Source organism: Cibotium barometz, chromosome 3 (assembly GCF_041138505.1).
Source record: "Cibotium barometz isolate CiBa-2024 chromosome 3, ASM4113850v1, whole genome shotgun sequence".
Lineage (NCBI taxonomy): Eukaryota > Viridiplantae > Streptophyta > Polypodiopsida > Cyatheales > Cibotiaceae > Cibotium > Cibotium barometz.
In genome coordinates this window covers 15,078,721-15,090,586 of record NC_141048.1, presented here as the reverse complement: position 1 = coordinate 15,090,586, position 11,866 = coordinate 15,078,721, and positions in this window count along the sequence as shown.

Here is an 11,866-nt window from a genome sequence, read left to right as displayed (position 1 = left end):
AAGGAGAATCCTTATTTAATTATAAAGATTCTATATGCATCTAATTATGTATAAAATCCAATTTTGATGAAAGTCACACTTTTATCATCATAAAAATCATTTATGTTGAAAATCACTCTTTTATCATGAAAGAATTTCTTTTATGCATATGTTTATGCATAAAAATCATTTATGATGAAAATCACACTTTCAATATAAAAAGATATCTTTTATGCATATGTTTATGCATAAAAAAAATTTATGATGAAAATCACACTTTTATTATAAAAAGATATCTTTTATGCATAAAAATCATTTATGATGAAAATCACACTTTTAATATAAAAAGATATCTTTTATGCATATGTTTATGTATAAAAATCATTTCTGATGAAAATCACACTTTCAATATAAAAAAATATCTTTTATGCATAAAAATCATTTATGATAAAAATCACACTTTTAATATAAAAAAATATCTTTTATGCATATGTTTATGCATAAAAATAATTTTTGATGAAAATCACACTTTTAATATAAAAAAATATCTTTTATGCATATAATTATGCATAAAAATCATTTATGATAAAAGTAACACTTTTATAATTAAAAAAAATTCTTTTATGCATAGAAATCAATAATGATAAAAGTAACACTTTATAATAATAAAAAATATTTTTTTATGCATACTTTTATGCATAAAAATCAATATGATGAAAGTAACTCTTTTGTAATAAAAAAAATACTTTTATGCATTATTTTATGCATAAAACTCCATAATGAAGAAAGTAACACTTTCATAATAAAAAAATTATCAATAAGTATCTTTCATAGAATTTAATTCTATTGAAAATCATTCTTTTATAAAAATTAATCAATATGCATCTTTCTATGCATGAATGAAAATGACACTTTTAGAATACTCTAACGATGGGGATTATTCTTTTTGATTAATAAAAGATAAAATTTATTTCAGAAATTTTTAGAGAATTTTGCCATAACCTCCTTTGTATGGCTGACCATTTTTTAATTTTTAACTCACTAAAATTAATTAGAGGTTCACCAAGAGTATTTAAATCATTCTAGTGTAAACATTTTCTACTTATTTAAGAGAACATTATAAAAAACTTGATTTTATCCAATAATCAATCATCTAGGATAAAGAATGGTTGGATTTACTAAAGAAGAGAGGGGAATGCCTTTTTTCAATGAGGCATAACATCCATTCAATTTAGAGAAGACAAAAATCATAAAAACCCATAAAAGTAATAGAAAAGAGAAGAATCTCCAACTTACATGGATAATTTGAGAGCTTTCCTTTGGCTTGATGGTTTGAGGGTTCTACTCTTGTTTGAAACAAGAGTGGCCACCAATCTTTTAGAAGAGGGAAGGTAAAAAACTAATGAATTATGAGTAAAATTCATAGTTTTTGGAACTTGGGAGAGGCAGGGTAACAGTGCAAAACACTATTGAGTTTCAACAAAGGGGAAGGCTTCTATTTATAGGAAAAAGTGAGCTTCTAACCAAGCCAACTGATTCTACAATTTTCCACATCAGTTTGGTCAATTTTTGACCATTTTTGGATTAGTTTAGTCCACTTTTTGGATCTAGTTGAAATAGGATCTAGTTGAAATAGGAGAGAGGAGAGATAAAAATATCTCATTATTTGGGAGTTTAAAACTCATTCAAGCATGTGAAATAGGTGCCTCCTTCATGAGGGAGATTCCCCCATACTGAGGTGTCAAAAATGCATCATTATTTCTAAATATCTCTCTTTTTTAACTATTAACCGTGTTCTTAGTCAACTCTTCATCTTATGTGACTATTTACTCATTTTTGAGGGATTTTCTTTTTATTCTTCTATTTATCTCCTCCCTACATTTGGATGAATCTTATTGGTCCATAGGAACCTTAATTTAAAATTTCGAAAAAATCTTGACCCTCAGGATAATGCCTCTTGAACAAATTATACTTAATTTCTAATGCACCTTCTGAAAATATTTTTAAACTTCTGTTTCAGGGGAACTTATTTTAATAAGATGACAAAAAATTTTATCTAAAAATATTTAAAATCTGAATACTCTCTCTGTAGAATATTTTCTCTCTCTAGGCCAAAACTGGTAGAAACAAGATCTTTTATATTTCTGAAGAGGGATTTGATTATAGGGGAAGATGCTGGACATCTTGAGAGGCTAGGGAGGAATCTTACATTCTCTCCTACTTGAAAAACGCGAGATGTCCTCATCTCGCAAATTGGGGTCCCGCAACAACAGATCGGCTTCATTCTCCCAGGTGGCATCTTCAAAAGGATAGAACTTCTATTTTACCAATAATTCTCTGAGAATTTTGTTCCTGAGAATCTTTTCTTGAACATCAACAATTTCTTCAAGTTGGAGTTCCATCGGCCCTTGGGTTTGAAGAGGTTAGGATTTCATCATCAAGCACATGATTTGGGTTTGGCACATATTTCTTTAGAAGGCTTACATGAAATACATTATGAACTTTGAGATGAGGAGGCAGAAGAAGCTCGTAGGCTAAGTCGCCTACTTTCTTAGTAATCAAATATGGCCCACAATATCTGGGGGATAACTTCTTGTACTTCCCAAAAGATAGAGAACTTCTTTTGGGCCGTACTCTAATGAAGACCATATCTGCTTCTTCAAACTTTCTGTCTGTCCTTTTCTTATTTGCATACTGCTTCTGTCGATCCCGGGTAGCTTCAATATCTTTACGAATTGACTGCATCTACTGCTCCATGTCGTCAAGCATCTGTCTGGACATCTGGACCCTAATCAATGGGTCGGACCAAGTTAATGGAGTTAAGCAATCTTGTCCATACAGAGCTTTAAAAGGGCTCATCCCGATACTTTGGTGAAAAGAAGCATTGTAGGCAAACTCGACTAGGGGCAGATAGCTTAGCCACTTCTTGGGTTCCCTGCCACCACAGCATGACCGAAGTATATCTTCGATTACTTGGTCTACCCTTTCAGTTTGACCATCGGTCTCAGGGTGATAAGCTCTACTGAGATCCAAGAAGTCCCACTGCTTCGAAAAATGCAGTCCAGAACCTTGAAGTAAATTTGGGATCTCGATCACTTACTATTCTCCTGGGTAGACCATGCAATCTGAAGATTTCTTTGAGGAACACTCTGGCCACATCCACTGCTGCAGTGTAGGTTTCTTTTACTGGGATCAGATGGGCAACTTTGGTTAGTCTGTCAACTACCACAAAAATGGAGTTGTAACCTGATTGCATTGAAGGTAATCCAGTAATAAAGTCCATACTGATACATTCCCACTTCATCTCAATGGATGTAACTTCCCAAGCATTTTTACTCTTTCAGCTTTGACTTTCTAGCAGGTGAGACATTGACGTACATGAATCAGTACATCCTTTTTCAGATCAGGCCAAAAGAAGCTTTTCTTTACAGACGTAATGAATCCACAACTTTAAGGCATAGACTACTGAAAGTAATTCTAGGTCGTGAACAGCATAATTCCTCTCATGCGTTCTGAGCTTTCGGGATTCATAGGCCATTGGATGACCTTCCTGCATGAGTGCACCTCCCAGGGCAAAATCACTTGCATCAGTTACTACCTCAAAGGGTAGAGAGAAATCTGGCAGCTTCAGAACGGGAGTAGTTACCAAGGCGGTCTTCAGCTTATCAAAAGCACTCTGGTACATGGCAGACCACTGAAATGGGGTATTCTTTTTGAGAAGGTTAGTCAGGGGGGAAGCTATGAGAGCATACTTTGGTATAAAAATTCTATACCAACCAGTTAATCCCAAGAATCCTCTGACTTCTTTCACTGTCTTTGGTTCAGGCCAATCTATGACTGCTTGGACTTTCATGGAATCTGGAGAAATTCCATCTTTGGATACCAGAAAGCCCAAGTATTCAACGTGGTCGGCAGAGAAAGTGTATTTGCTCTTTTTGGCAAAGAGTTGGTTCTTCCTTAGAATCTCAAGGGCTTTTCGGACATGAGTCTCATGGCCAGCTGCATTCTTTGAGTAAATCAGAATGTCATCAAAGAAAACTAGAACAAAATCATCCACGTATTCTCTGAGGATGTCCTGCATTAGGCGATTAAATGTAGCTGGGGCCGCATTAGTTAATCCGAACGGCATGATAGTAAATTCATAATGCCCATAGCGAGTATTGATAGCTGTTTTCGGTATATCTTGATCATTGATCCTGATCTGGTAATACCCGGATTTGAGATCTATCTTTGTGAAGATCTGGGCTCCATTTAGCCTGTCCAGAAGCTCATCAATTCTTGGGATAGGATACTTATTCTTAATTAGCTGATTTAGACCTTTGTAGTCCATAGAGAGTCTAAGCGTTCCATCTTTCTTTTTCTGAAAGAGAACTGGCGCACCCCAAGGTGAAACACTGGGTCTTACAAACTCTTGCTTTAACGGTGGTCTAAGTTGTTCCTTGAGATTGATGGCTTAAGGAACTGGCATTTTGTACGTGCGTAGGGCTACTGGGGCTGAGCTCTAGGGGTCAATTCAATCATGTGATCTACTTCCCAGATTGGAGGCATTTCAGTTAGCTCTGCTGGGAATAGATCATCAAATTCATTTAACCATTCTAGTACTTTAGCCTTAAGCTTTGAGTCTACTCTTTGAGTCTACTGGGTTCATTTTGACAACATAAATTTGCTGCTTCTTTCTAAGTCCTTTCAGCAAGCTGGAAGCTTTTACTAACTGAAGGTCTGGGGATCTGGAAACTCCAGTTCCTTGAACTTTGTTCCCGTGAAGGTCATGGAAGGAAATGGTTCCATTGTGACAGTGTATGTCAGCTTGGTTTTTGTGGAGCCAATCTATCCAAGGATCCCGTCAAAAACTCCCAGAGGTAAGACTTTGAACTGACAGTCGGTTACATTGCCATCTAGATTGAACTGGATAAGATCTGTCTCATGGTGAGCGAAAAGAATCTTCCCACTGGCCAATTCAACTTGCATAGGTTTCCTTGATTTCTGCTCTAAGACTAGCTTACGCAAGCATCTAGGGGAAATGAATGAATGAGAACTGCCTGAATCAATCAAAAGCTTAAAAGGCTTACCTTGATATTCTGCTGGAGTATGGATGACTGAGAACTGATGGTTAAGTCCTTGGTTTTCAATTGCAACAAAGATCTACCCTCTTTCCTCTTCTACTACATCTGAAATTGTGACTGCTCTGGCTGCTGCAATCTGAGGTGGAACTCTTTCTCTTTGGTTGCCCCAGTTTTGGGAAGGAGTTCTGAGGTTACTTTGGACAGAGGTAGATGGCTGAGCTGGAGTTCTTCTGGGATTTCCTGAGCTTGGGCGAGACGGACCCTGATTAGACTGGTATGAAGGGGTTGGTCTCTGAATTTGGGGTCCTTGACTTCCCTGTCCCCTTGACATGGTAGGAGTCGGGTAGTCTTTCAATTGGTGACCAAAACCTTGTTCTGAGTTCATCCTTCTGATTTCTTGAAAGAGGAGGGGCTCTTTGGAAAGTATTATGGGGGAAGGGTCTTCCTTCACTTCGGAATCTTCCTACATCCTGATTTTGATTCGGGCCTTGCTACCTCTTCGTCGGGGGTGGAAAGTTTGAAGTACTTCCCTGGGCTTGGAATCTTTTAAAGTTAGAGGGTGCAGGCTTTGGTGGGACCTTTACTACAAAGGCTTTGGCAAAATCTTTTGCCATTCTTACTGCTTCACCCATGGACACTGGCTTGGCATTTTTGACCAGTGTGTCCAAGGGTTCGTTCATTCCCCGAATGAACCTGGCCATGAGTTGTTCTTCATCAAGAGGTGGTGAATATTTGAGTAGAAGAGCAAAGGCTTGGTGATATTCCTCGATGGTTTTGCTCTCCTTCTTTAGCTCTACGAATTTGTTCATTTTGGTTTCTAAAAATCCAGGGGGACAAAATCTCTTTCTTAAATATTTTAGGTCGTTCCAGGACTGAGCATTTCTGTCCAGATGGTTAGTGTCACAGTGGCTCCTCCATGCTACCCTGGTTGTTTCCACTATTTTCAGCCGGGAAGAGCCATTTTGCTCCGCTCATTGTAGCCTGTGACGTCAAAATATTCTTCCATGGCTTCCACCCATTTCTCCACAGCCTTGCCCACGTTCTCCCCTTCTCCTTTGAAGGGTCCTGGCTAAGTCCTATGAAGAGCCTTGCGAACATCAGGGTCAAGCTCATCATCTTCAGAGAGAGGGTCTGGCTGACGGCCACGGTTTCCTCGTCTCATGATTCTGCCAAAAATTTATATATTATTAAATTTTTATTTTGATATCATCCATGAGATCCTAAGACTTAAGTGGTTCGGAAAATAATTTCTTAAACAAGACAATGATCTTATTGGAGATCTATGACATATGTCTGATAACAGATTTTTCTTTATCAGATCGTCCGTAAACAATCACTTATATAACAAGGAATTTTTCTCCAGAAAATATTTCTTTATTTATATAAAAGTTACAATATGTACATAGAGCAACTCGGCTCCAGAATCACTACCTCAGTCGTAATCGTATAAAGAAGTGAAGCTGCGAAGAAGACATACCATGGTACACACGATTCATTACACAAAGAGGTGTTGTAATTCTATTCCTAGGGATAAAGCGGCTAAGAAGTCTAAAAAATCGGCATGAAGTTATGAAGTTCCTGGGTGAATGATTAAAGAGTTGAACATGCTGAACAAGCCTTCGTCTTATCAGAATCATGGCCAAGGAAATATTTTGCCTGAGCCTCCGACGCTAACTGGTACTGACATTAATGCACCGTCCTCCATTGAACCACATATACCGACGTCGCTCAAGAGGATCAGGAAAGTAATGACTCTCAAAATGATGAGCGAGTCTCACTCTGCTCATTTAGGTCGTAGCAGAGTTGATGAGGTGATCAAACGCAAAAGCTATCATATCCTGAATCTGAGAGAGTCCAAGAACTCCAGATAGGTTCGGTCCAGTAACAGATTACAATAATCATTTCGTCAACATACATATATATATCTTCCTCGACATACGTATGGGTGTCCTAAGCACCGTGAGCCCGTGTATCGCTTGGTCAGAACCCTCTAGAATCCTCCTTAGGTGTCCTAGTACTTCACTCAAGGACCGCTTCGTCGGCCCTCGTCCATCGTACCGGAAGCACACCATTTTTCACCATACCCAGGCTGGTCAAGACCTGGGCAGGTTTTTACCGCGTGACCAGCTGTAGCAACCGAACTTCCCTTAGATAAACATATATGCCAAATGCTCCCTCCAGCATTCTGGCGTAAGACAGTCCTTTAAGAAAACAGGGTTTCTATGCAAGTTTTCAGTTTTGAATTTTGTTTGAAAACCATGAATAATCTTAAATCCGTATCTCAATACTTCTAGATCCAGGTCTGAATTCTAAACAAAATTCCTCGAATTCTATTAACTTGATCCTCAGATCAAAATCAAAAATCTTAACTTAGTTTCAGATTCGGTGGGAGATTTGAGTACATTTTTCCTGAACTCGGCGCATCGTCATTGATTGAAACTGACGAAGGAATTAGGTCTTGGTCAATAGTCTGAATCAAAGTTTGGGTCTGGAAAGGTTCTTCCTAAACTATCTTTCTCGAAAGGTACTATTTCAATTTCTCTTTTTCTAAAATTTCGTTCGACGAATATTTGCTAAAAGATTTCTAAAATATGAATTTCTTATGAGAAATAAAATAATCATTTATCTCGATCTCAAACTTCGATAGTTTAATTGAATTTTATCATTACCATCTTAGTGAATATGAAACGGTAGCATTTCTTCTCTCACAGATTATCTACTTATTCATTTTTTTAATTTTTGTAGAAATTAAACAGAGGATTAAGGAGAACCCTTATTTGAAAGTAACTCTTTTGTGATAAGAAAATATACTTTTATGCATTATTTTATGCATAAAAATCCATAATGAAGAAAGTAACACTTTCATAATAAAAAATTATCAATAAGTATCTTTCATAGAATTTAATTCTATTGAAAATCATTCTTTTATAAAAATTAATCAATATGCATCTTTCTATGCATGAATGAAAATGACACTTTTAGAATACTCTAACGATGGGGATTACTCTTTTTGATTAATAAAAGATGAAATTTATTTCACAAAATTTCAAAAAATTTCTCCATAACCTCCTTTGTATGGCTAACCATTTCTCAATTTTTAACTCACTAAAGTTAATTAGAAGTTCACCTAGAGTATTTAAATCATTCTAGTGTAAACATTTTCTACTTATTTAAGATAACATTATGAAAAACTTGATTTTATCCAATAATCAATCATCTAGGATAAAGAATGGTTGGATTTACTAAAGAAGAGAGGGGAATGCCTTTTTTCAATGAGGCATAACATCCATTTAATTTAGAGAAGACAAAAATCATAAAAACCCATAAAAGTAATAGAAAAGAGAAGAATCTTCAACTTACATGGATAATTTGAGAGCTTTCCTTTGGCTTGATGGTTTGAGGGTTCTACTCTTGTTTGAAACAAGAGTGGCCACCAATCTTTTAGAAGAGGGAAGGTCAAAAACTAATGAATTATGAGTAAAATTCATAGTTTTTGGCACTTGGGAGAGGCAAGGTAACAGTGCAAAACACTATTGAGTTTCAACAAAGGGGAAGGCTTCTATTTATAGAAAAAAGTGAGCTTCTAACCAAGCCAACTAATTCTAGAATTTTTTAGATCAGTTTGGTCAATTTTTGACCATTTTTGGGTCAATTTAGTCCACTTTTTGGATCTAGTTGAAACAGGAGAGACAAGAGATAAAAATATCTCATTATTTGAGAGTTTAAAACTCATTCAAGTATGTGAAATAGGCACCCCCTTCATGAGGGGAATTCCCCCATACTAAGGTGTCAAAAATGCATCATTACTTCTAAATATCTCTCTTTTTTAACTATTAACCTTGTCCTTAGTCAACTCTTCATCTTATGTGAGTATTTACTAATTTTGGGAGATTTTCCTTTTATTCTTCTATTTTGGGAGGATTTTTCTTTTATTCTTTTATATATCTCCTCCTTACATTTGGATGAATCTTATTGGTCCATAGGAACCTTAATTTAAAATTTCGGAAAAATCTTGACCCTCAGGATAATGCCTCTTGAACAGATTATACTTAATTTCTAATGCACCTTCTGAAATTATTTTTGAATTTCCGTTTCAGGGAAACTGGGGGTAATCCCGTAAACTGGGGTAATCCCGCAAACAGATCGGCTTCATTCTCCCAGGTGGCATCTTCAAAAGGATAGAACTTCCATTTTACCAATAATTCTCTGAGAATTTTGTTCCTGAGAATCTTTTCTTGAACATCAACAATTTCTTCAGGTTGGAGTTCCATCGGCCCTTGGGTTGAAGAGGTTAGGATTTCATCATCAAGCACATGATTTGGGCTTGGCACATATTTCTTTAGAAGGCTTACATGAAATACATTATGAACTTTGAGATGAGGAGGCAGAAGAAGCTCGTAGGCTAAGTCGCCTACTTTCTTAGTAATCAAATATGGCCCACAATATCTAGGGGATAACTTCTTGTACTTCCCAAGAGATAGAGAACTTCTTTTGGGCCGTACTCTAATGAAGACCATATCTACTTCTTCAAACTTTCTGTCAGTCCTTTTCTTATTTACATACTACTTTTGTCGATCCTGGGCAGCTTTAATATCTTTACGAATTGATTGCATCTGCTGCTCCATGTCATCAAGCATCTGTCTGGACATCTCGACCCTAATCAATGGGGACCAAGTTAATGGAGTTAAGCAATCTTGTCCATACAGAGCTTTAAAAGGACTCATCTCGATACTTCGGTGATAAGAAGCATTGTAGGCAAACTCGACTAGGTGGAGATAGCTTAGCCACTTCTTGGGTTCCCTGCCACATAGCATGACCGAAGTATATCTTCGATTACTTGGTTTACCCTTTCAGTTTGGCCATCGGTCTTAGGGTGATAAGCTGTGCTGATATCCAAGAAAGTTCCCACTGCTTCGAAAAATGCAGTCCAAAACCTTAAAGTAAATTTGGGATCTTGATCACTTACTATTCTCCTGGGTAGGCCATGTAATCTGAAGATTTCTTTGAGGAACACTCTGGCTCCACTGGAGTGTAGGTTTCTTTTACTGGGATCAGATGGTGGGGCAACTTTGGTTAGTCTATCAACTACCACAAAAATGGAGTTGTAACCTGATTGCACTGAAGGTAATCCAGTAATAAAGTCCATACTGATACATTCCCACTTTATCTGGGGGATGTCCAATGGATGTAACTTCCCAAGCATTTTTACTCTTTTAGCTTTGACTTTCTGGCATGTCAGACATTGACGTACATGATTTCTCTTTTTCTAAAATTTCGTTCCACGAATATTTGCTTATAGATTTCTAAAACATGAATTTCTTATGAGGAATAAAATAATCATTTATCTCGATCTCCAACTTCGATAGTTTAATTGAATTTTCTCATTACCATCTTAGTGAATATGAAACGGTAGCATTTCTTCTCACTGATTATCTACTTATTTATTTTTTTAATTTTTGCAAAAATTACACAGAAGATTAAGGAGAACCCTTATTTAATTATAAAGATTCTATATGCATCTAATTATGCATAAAATCCAATTCTGATGAAAGTCACACTTTTATCATCATAAAAATCATTTATGTTGAAAATCACTCTTTTATCATGAAAGAATTTCTTTTATGCATATGTTTATGCATAAAAATCATTTATGATGAAAATCACACTTTTAATATAAAAAGATATCTTTTATGCATATGTTTATGCATAAAAATCATTTATGATGAAAATCACACTTTCAATATAAAAAGATATCTTTTATGCATATGTTTATTCATAAAAATCATTTATGATGAAAATCACACTTTCAATATAAAAAGATATCTTTTATGCATATGTTTATGCATAAAAATAATTTATGATGAAAATCACACTTTCAATATAAAAAGATATCTTTTATGCATATGTTTATGCATAAAAATTTATTTTAAAGAAAATGACACTTTTAATATAAAAAAAATCTTTTATGCATATGTTTATGCATAAAAATCATTTATGATAAAAGTAACGCTTTTATAATAAAAGAAAAATTCTTTTATGCATAGAAATCAATAATGATAAAAGTAACACTTTTATAATAATAAAAAATATTCTTTGCATAAAAATCAATATGATGAAAGTAACTCTTTTGTAATAAAAAAATATACTTTTAAGCATTATTTTATGCATAAAAATCCATAATGAAGAAAGTAACACTTTCATAATAAAAAATTATCAATAAGTATCTTTCATAGAATTTAATTCTATTGAAAATTATTCTTTTATAAAAATTAATCAATATGCATCTTTCTATGCATGAATGAAAATGACACTTTTAGAATACTCTAACGATGGGGATTACTCTTTTTGATTAATAAAAGATGAAATTTATTTCACAAATTTTTAGAAAATTTTGCCATAACCTCCTTTGTATGGCTGACCATTTTTCAATTTTTAACTCACTAAAATTAATTAGAAGTTCACCAAGAGTATTTAAATCATTCTAGTGTAAACATTTTCTACTTATTTAAGAGAACATTATGAAAAACTTGATTTTATCCAATAATCAATCATCTAGGATAAAGAATGGTTGGATTTACTAAAGAAGAGAGGGGAATGCCTTTTTTCAATGAGGCATAATATCCATTCAATTTAGAGAAGACAAAAATCATAAAAAACCATAAAAGAAATAGAAAAGAGAAGAATCTCCAACTTACATGGATAATTTGAGAGCTTTCCTTTGGCTTGATGGTTTGAGGGTTCTACTCTCGTTTGAAACAAGAGTGGCGACCAATCTTTTAAAGAGAGAAGGTCAAAAACTAATGAATTATGAAGTTTTTGGCACT